The following is an 8,183-nucleotide window of genomic DNA, read 5'->3' on the forward strand; positions in this document are numbered from 1 at the left end:
GGCTGCCTTTTTATCAAAGACAGACAGAGCTGAAGCCTTTTGGTGATTCTTCTAATGTACAAAGAAATGTGTCCGTGTGCTCTCCATCCCTAAAGAAATGTGTCCGTGTGCTCTCCATCCCTGCTGGAGGGCAAACCTGGGGTGTCCCCGTGACCGAGGTGATGTGGCACCCCTGGGGTGAGCGTGAGTGTCCTACTGCTTGGTCCGACAGGGGACTTCCACACTTTCAGTTTAAACATCCCCCCTTGACTTAGGTGCAGTGAACTGTGCATGCACCAGAGGAATGATTCGGTCACAGATGCAGCCCGGTGAGGGGACAGCAGGTGTGAGCAGGGGTTCCAGACCCCTACATACAAAAAAAGCTATCTGATGGCAGAAGTGCATTGCTATATTGCTGGAGAAGTTGCAACAAGATCTCCTAGAAGAGACTGAAATAGAAATATTCAGCTTTGAAAGCTTAATTATCCTAGGTGAAAGGGTAATTAGGCAGTGGTTTCTGAGCAAGGATGGTGGAACCTTTATCACTTGGCATCCTCAAAGCCAGACGAGGTGTTGTGGTGGAAGATAAGCTTCAGTCCGGCGTGCAGGGTGAAGAGGTAAGCTATGCGCTCAGGATGTCAGCCTCAACAGCCATCTCTCTTCTTGCACCTTAGAGCCCTTGCAGCGGAGCTGCACAGAGCTACAGCTCGGCTGAGGAGCACCTCTGTTGAGCACCTCCAGCATCTGGATGACTTTGGCTCAGCACTTTCTGGACATGGCAGAGAAGGGCTGTTTTGGAGGGGAGCTGGTCTGAGCTTACAGGTTTGAGCGTTGTTCTTCATCTGCCTCTTTCCACCAGCAGCCCAGTGCAAGAAGTGCCCTCTCTACCAATGCTGATTTTTGCACATCCTGGTAAGGATTTAGTAAGGCTCAGAAGTAAGGCTGGTAAGGCTTACCGAGCCTCAGATGCACTTTGCACACAAAATATTACATCACTGAATGGGGAAGGTATTAATGCTACCACTGAGAAGATATGCTGAATAAGTCAGTCACTGTCAACTCGTTCACCACAAACTGTGCGCAGACATCACGGTGTTGGGAAATTCAGGAGCCCAGGGAAATGACATGGTGGGATGGTGTCATGGGATATGTGAAACATTTTCTGTCCAGGAAAGGCGGGCTGAACTGCTGGTACAATAGCTGAGTCTCTACCCAGTCTTGCCATTTGTATGCTGGTATGATTAATTTTCTGCAGAAAATCAGGTCCATAAGCTTCTATTTGGATAGTACAATTAACAAAAATAATAGCTTCACCACCGAGCTGTTCTGGAAACCAGATGCTGGGCTGCATTAACGGTACAGAGATTACCTTTGTGCAGAAATCAACATGTCCCAACACCAGCTGATGGCTTTCCAGGCTCAGACCCAGACCTTGAACAGGCTGCACAGCGCGCTGCTCTCTGGGCCTCCCTGTGGCTTCTTATCTGGGAACACCCCAGCACTGGCTACAGCCAACGTGTCCCAAAGCCGTAATTTCAGCAACAGCTTCACCAGGGTGCTCGGGGCTGCTGCCCCTACCTCGCCTTGTCCCTGGCGGCTGCTGCTTCAGCCCAGACCCTTTGTGGCCAGCTCTGATTTCTGGAGCAAGAAAAGGGATGGTTCAGTCAGGAGCTGCTTCTGGGCTTTGTGTTGTGATCACATCGCTCTTCCCTCTTCTGAGCCTTCCCTTACAGTTTAGTTCAGTGCTCTTCTACAATGCAAAATGTTCCCCTTCCAAAATGCTAAAGCCCTGTGAACCTGCCTGCTGTGGGGAAGGAGGACCAGGGAGCACAACAGCTTATTCTCGAAAAAGAAAATATGACTGTTGCCGTCTAAACTTATGGTAGAATAAACTTACACCTGGTAGAATCAGAGAAAGACATGGGGATTCAGATGGGATTCCACATGGGGATGGAAAGTTTCAACTCCATCTTTTGAGAATTCATCCATCAGCATTCTGGTTTAGAAGCCCATGAATCACGGCACTGAACAAAACAGCTGTTCCTGTCAGAGAAGAAGCAATTGCCAAAATGTCCAGGTAGAAAATGAGAATAACAGTTTTAATTTAGGCCTGGTTTTTGCTTTAACGTTCTCTCTGCTGCTTTAACTAGAATATGGCTACATTACCTGGAAAAATATTTTTGTATCGTGCTGCTTGAGGGGAAGGGAGTTAATTGAATTTGTAAAAGTGGAAAATGATGTCTAAGAGGTCTTTGAAAGGCTGTGATTCTGACTGCCGGTGTCAGCTTTACCGCCAGTTTGTGCAGATGGTAACGAATGAGCTACCATCAGCCATCCTTTATTGTCCTAGGGCCCCACTCAGCTCGTAAATGTCTTCACTGATGATTATTTCCAGTTATTTAGTGTTCAGTTTGTAAGTGCAGTGCTCCCATTGATGCCCTACCCCAAACCAGGAGAGCAGGGTAAGTGGCAGCCGTTTCTCAAGCAGCTCCGTGCACCCGGAGCCCTCGGAGCACAGGGAGGCTGCCGAGGATGCGCTGCAGCAGCCAGCATCAGTGATGAGACCAAGACCTCTACAGCTGAGCTGCTTGCTCATAACTCCAGCCTTCCAGCAAGAGCCTGGGCTGCTGGGACCTCTGCAGCACAGGGCCAAGGCCAGGCATGGACCAAAGGCTCTGGGTTTGCAGGGCTGGTGGCTGTGCAGGTGAGTTTGAGCCTGGTAATGAAAGGTGGTTATCCCCTGTGTGCTTCAGAAGGTCTAGGTAATGCTTTCAGACTTTCCACAGGACATATTGTACTGAATTTTGCATAAGCAGAGGACATCATTTCTCCTTACAAACAAGGGCATATAGTAGTCTTTTCCAGAATAAGAATAGAAACCACTTTCCCCAAAATAGTATTTGAAGCTTTGGGCAAACGTAGTGCCTGCTCTTTGATTTATCAGCCTGGCTCCAGTGCCGTGTTCAGTTCTCCTCAGCCATCCTTAGAAACACTTCCTCCGCCTCTTTCAGCATACAAACGCTGCGGTAACTTATGTAAACCACAAACAACTGCTGTACACTTTTTGTCAGTAATTCTTAGTTCATACCAACAGGTTCTTCTTTTAGCAGTATCTGCAGTTTCTGGTTTATAGCTCTGCGGCACGTGGTGCCCCGAAGCCTCTTCCCTAGGCAAAAGCAGCAGGCAGGGGGGCTCTTCTCCTCTGCCAGGCAGGTGGGGGTTGAGGTCCAGATTCTCCAGCTCCTTTTTGTGAAGCTACTTTCTTCAGCTCTGCCAGAACAGTTTCATCCCCCTTAAGCCATAAGGGCTTAGCTGTGCCTGCCGCTCTGGCCAGCCAACGCTCTGTCCTCAGGCAGCCTTTATAGCTCCTAGTGAACCCCAGGGCGACTTCCCCTGCGACTGCAGAGTCCAGAAAATACCAGCCGGTTCCCATTCTCGTCAAGGCAGGAAGAGTTTCTTCCTTGGTGTCTAATCCTCCTAAGTGTGTCCGAGTTTTCCTACTGCAGTCCACTGATTTCCAAGCAGAGTTGCCTATAAAAATTTCCCTCTCTTAATTTCAACACATTTTCCCTTGCACTGGAGCAATGGAAATAGTCACAGGCTTTCCTGGCTTGCCTTTTGAGGAAAGCTGCAAATTCATGTTTCCCAGGAACTACAGTTCCCAGAAGACAACTCATCTGCCCCCAAACAAGGAACCGAGGCTCGCTGGCTCTGTTGCATCTTTCAAAAGGCTTCCTCCTCCCTGCACAGCAATGATGGAGGAAGGGACGCGGGCTCCTGGAGCAAGCTGCCCAGCGTGGGCAGAGGGGCAGGCAGCATGCAGGGGCCAGGTGGGTCCTACTGCTGCCATTCTGCATCCATCTCGGCACAGCCTTGGCTCGCTCAGGGCTCCATGCAAAGTCAGGGGGAGAGCATCCTAACACCCCTGTCTGGAGGCACTGCTTCCACTTACATAGAACTACAAAATCCCAAGAAAAAGCATGGTGTTTAATGGGCTGGCAAGTGTTAAATAATTTCAGGGACTGCGTGAGAATGGAAGGAATGCCCTCCCCAGCCATGTGTCTCCACTGAAGTAGTATTTCAGTATGTCTGTTCTTAGGAGTCCGTGAAATGCTCCTCTTTAGCCTCTGACCAGACACGGTTGTGGTACCCGCTTGAACAACGTGCTGTGCGGCCAAGCGCCGCGCTGGCTTCCTCCTCCCAGGGGAACAGTCTTAGCAAAGATTTTAAAAGGCAGGACTTAACTCCATGGCCCTAAGCAATCTCCGTACCGTTTCATGTGATGTGACTCAGTACCACACTTGGTCACTTAGCAAGCCTTAGTGCTCCTAATTAAAACCAGTTCTTGCCCGGACTATCGCTGTGTGAGTGCTATCTCAGCCAGTCAAGTCGTTAAGAGTGGTACACCCCTAAACAGAACTATTTGTGCGGGGGCGGTAATCTCCTGAAGCGATCTCTGCTTTTTGCAATCAGAAGTTAAAGGTGTTCGTTTTACGACATCCTTCTAAAGTCTGCTTTTCAAAACATTGAACCCTCAAAGACTGCATGTGGAGTCATGAGGAGCCTCCCAAAAATCAGATAGCAGGGTACACCACTGTCCAGGGCTGCTGTCTGCTGTGTAGAAAGGTTAGGCTCCGTTTCCAGCGAGGCAAAGGAGCTGGGTAACAAGCAGCATCATGTCTTCAGTGCTGTGGCCACACAGTGGGACTTGGGGTGCAACCGTGAAAAGTCAGGCTGGCGTTTCAAGGACAGCATGCTTTTCCCTATCTAAGCAAAGCAGGAGGGCTTAGCTGCTCACTGATAGCAAGTTTACTGAAATACTAACCTTCAAACAAGTACTAGCGCTAATGTAAATAACCTAAATACAATAACCTGACTGTTTTGGGGTTTTTTTTCCCCACTGGAATCTACTCTGTTTCCAGAGGGTTTTTACTCAGATCTCTCCCGGGGAACCTCAGCATCCCTTTTCATCACTAAATGAAGCTTCAGGAGAGCTTTGCTCTGTGAGTTCAGCCTGAACCACCAGCCTGACAAAAGCTGCTGTCTCACGGACTAGAGATGGAGAAGTCATTCAGGATAAAGATGAGAGAACCTTTCAGAAGCCTTGAATCAAGCACTTCTGAAGAGTTTATAAGAAATATCCCCACTTGCCAAGAGTAAATCTGACAGGTATCGTACACACACACCTCCCCCCCCCCCGATGATGTTTCCCTGCCCCTCACAGGAGGAAAATAACGAAGCGCTACTGCTGCAGAAAGCAATCAGATAATGCTCGTTTCTAATTGCTGCTGGCAGGAAAGCCTCATTGTGCTCCGATTTTGGTGAAGCAAGTTTTAATTGCTGAAGTTCAGCCACAAATGTTTGCTACCTCTTCCCCAAAAGGCTGTAGTTTCACCGAATGCCATAGGAGCTGCTGAGGATTTGTGAGGAATAATTCTGCAGCTGGCTGCAAGCAGCTGTGCGCCGTGGCATGTGATGGCTGGGCAAGATGCACCCAAGGAGATGCAGGTGGGTGGTGGGAACCCCAGCTGGAGGGGCTGTGCAACTGCCAACTGTTTCCAAGAAACACAATATTTGGACACCTAAGTACGCCACAGACATCTTGCTCAGCCATCATGGGGAAGGAATGTGCCCCCTCCCCAGTTTGTTCTTAGGAAGCCTGCTGGGGCCGGCCGTGCCCACCCTCCGGGGACCAGATGGGCACCAGAAGCAGCAGAAGAAAAGCAGAGCTACCCTGTCAAGATATTTCAGTAGATTTGAAGCAGCTGAGTGGTTTCATACCAAACGAGCACACTGTGCTGGGGGGCCAGCCGCTTTGAGCCAGAACCTGCAGGCCTGAAGCACCTTCTCCTCTGCTGTCTCTGTGCAGCCTCGCACTTTCCTACCTCTATTCACCCGCTTTTAAAGTGGGGTGAATACCCTTGCAGCACAGATCTGTTAAAAGCAATGAAGAGAGTGGCTGGCCAGACTCCTAGTTTTGCCTGGTTTTCTGAAAACTGCAGGGGATTTTTCCTTTCCATTTAGTATGGTTAGGTGCAGGAATATTATACAATTTTTTCCCCACTACTCTGAGATAAAAAGTCACTTCTTCCTACCTTTAAAACAATAAAAATTAAACTAGTTATTTAAAAAAAAAAAAAAAGGAAAAGAAAAAGGCCATAAACTGCTTTCTTTTTGTTCCTTTGGTATAACACTAAAGTGACAATGGAAAGAGGAAGCGCCTCACAGCTGGAGCCACAACAGGCGATCCTGTGCTGCTGCTGGCACATCGTCACCCACTTATCTCTTAACTTCACCCATCTTGTGGGTCAACTGCCTCCCAGAGCAGAGGCACTACAGGCCCCTCCGCAGGCTCCAGAAGGGCTCCAGAAAAGGCTGTGTCCCTGCACCATTTCATGCTGCTGTGCCCCACAGCTTAATAGGACCACAGAACCATTTAGGTTGGAAAAGCCCTTTAAGATCATCGAGTTCAAACGTTAACCCAGCACTGCCAAGTCCACCCCTAAACTGTGGTGCTCAGTGCCACACCTACACGTCTTTTAAATACCTCCAGGGATGGTGACTCCACCACTTCCCTGACTGTCACATCATTTCTGGGGACTTCGCAGTGGATTTAGTTCAAACCCAGACAAGTGCCAACTGGCTGGAGCAGGAGTTTGCCAGGGCCAGCTCAGTGGGGTACTCGTTGGCACGAGGTTTAATTTTGGGAATTCCACAAACAGCACAAGAAAGTGGTGTGAAATGGTTCTCTCCCTCATTGGCTTAACTTCATTCCTGATTCCAGAGCAGGGGTTTGCTTTAAAGGCAGAAGGAGCAGCGCTGCCAGCAGATAAGAGTGTTTGGATCCGGGATGGGCAATTTGCTCACCGCAGCCCTTTGGTTGCTTAAGTCAACACTAAACACAGACACACAGCTTTGAATCACGCCCAGGTGCAACCTTCACTCCTGTAAACCAGCCTGGAGATGTTTAGCGACCGGGAGAACCCAAACACTTGGAAACAGGTATCTTCCAAAGCAGCTTTTCTGTTCGATGTTAATGCAAATTCCAAGTAAATGCTGATTGTTTCAGAAGGACCTGCCTGGTGAGATGGTAGAAATGATGCTGTGACCCAAAACAAATGCCAGGCCTTGTTGTATGAGCACAGAAACCTCCGGTGTCCTCAGCTGGATCCCGGGGCTGTGGCAGTGGGGCAGATGCCAGCCAAACACCTCCCATCCGTGTGATCCATCGGCGTGCGGGAGAGCCAGAGACCCCCCGCCACGGCCTTCCTCTGGCGTGTCGGTGAGAACCGGGCAGCTGGGTACCCACTAGGGACCGGCAGAAAGTTAAAAGCCAAAGAAAGGTAAAAAATAAAGAAAGTAAAAGCTGAGCAGCCCATCTCTGGGTGTGCGTTACAGGCTGCTGTACATGATACGTAGAATTAAATTGCTGAAGAACCGGTTCTGGTTTAGGTTTACGTTCCCTCAGTAAGTAAAACAGGGTAATTTGGCACTTCACGGCCACTTTCATTTGAAGGTTTAATGATGACCGACACCTCTAAGGCTGCATGCCACTGCTTGCTCTATTTGTTAGTGTCCTTTATGTATTTGTTAATAATTTTGAGCCATCTTTAGTGGCACACCGGTTGCCAGCTGAGGGAGTGCAAAAACTGGCTGAAATGCAAAAATTTTCAGTGCTTTTCCTTTAACATCTTCCACTGTTGAAAGAAGACCTGATGGATTAGCCAGGCAAATGGGCGTTGCACGCAGGTAGGTAAATACCATGCTGCTGATCCTGAAACTCAGATAAACACTTGTGCCCAGTTATTTCCTTCAAAAAGACCTCCATGTGAAGGCGACTCATCCCATGTTGTACACTTGAACATCTTTGCCCGCCAAGCACGCCGTGGTTTGTAATACTCTGGTCTTCCCAGATCTATGGATGGAATTAAAGGAAGGTGAGAACATCCCCCCAGCAGTGCTCCTCAGAGGTGTGTGCAGCTGGTGCTGGTGACTACAAATAGAACCGATCGCACGGACTCTGCTGGGGTTCTGTATGTGAGGTTTTGTGTTTCTTTAATTGTTTGGGGCTTTTTTCCCACTTGTTCTTCCTTTTTCGGTTTTCATCCTATGGCAAAGCATGGGTTTAGGTTTTTTACTTGGACTGTGCAAACTGACTGGGAGTCTGGCAAACAAAAAAGAGGAATAAAGAATTGTGCTACTGG

General features: G+C 48.8%; 1 long non-coding RNA gene across 1 annotated transcript; it reads left to right on the forward strand.

Annotated features, from left to right (window-relative positions):
• Positions 1–138: 138 nt before the first annotated feature.
• Positions 139–8,183, forward strand: LOC114013692 (uncharacterized). Its single transcript, XR_003556817.2, has 2 exons — positions 139–891; positions 4,902–8,183. It is a non-coding gene; the product is annotated as an uncharacterized LOC114013692 (long non-coding RNA).

Source organism: Falco peregrinus, chromosome 12 (genome assembly GCF_023634155.1).
Source record: "Falco peregrinus isolate bFalPer1 chromosome 12, bFalPer1.pri, whole genome shotgun sequence".
Lineage (NCBI taxonomy): Eukaryota > Metazoa > Chordata > Aves > Falconiformes > Falconidae > Falco > Falco peregrinus.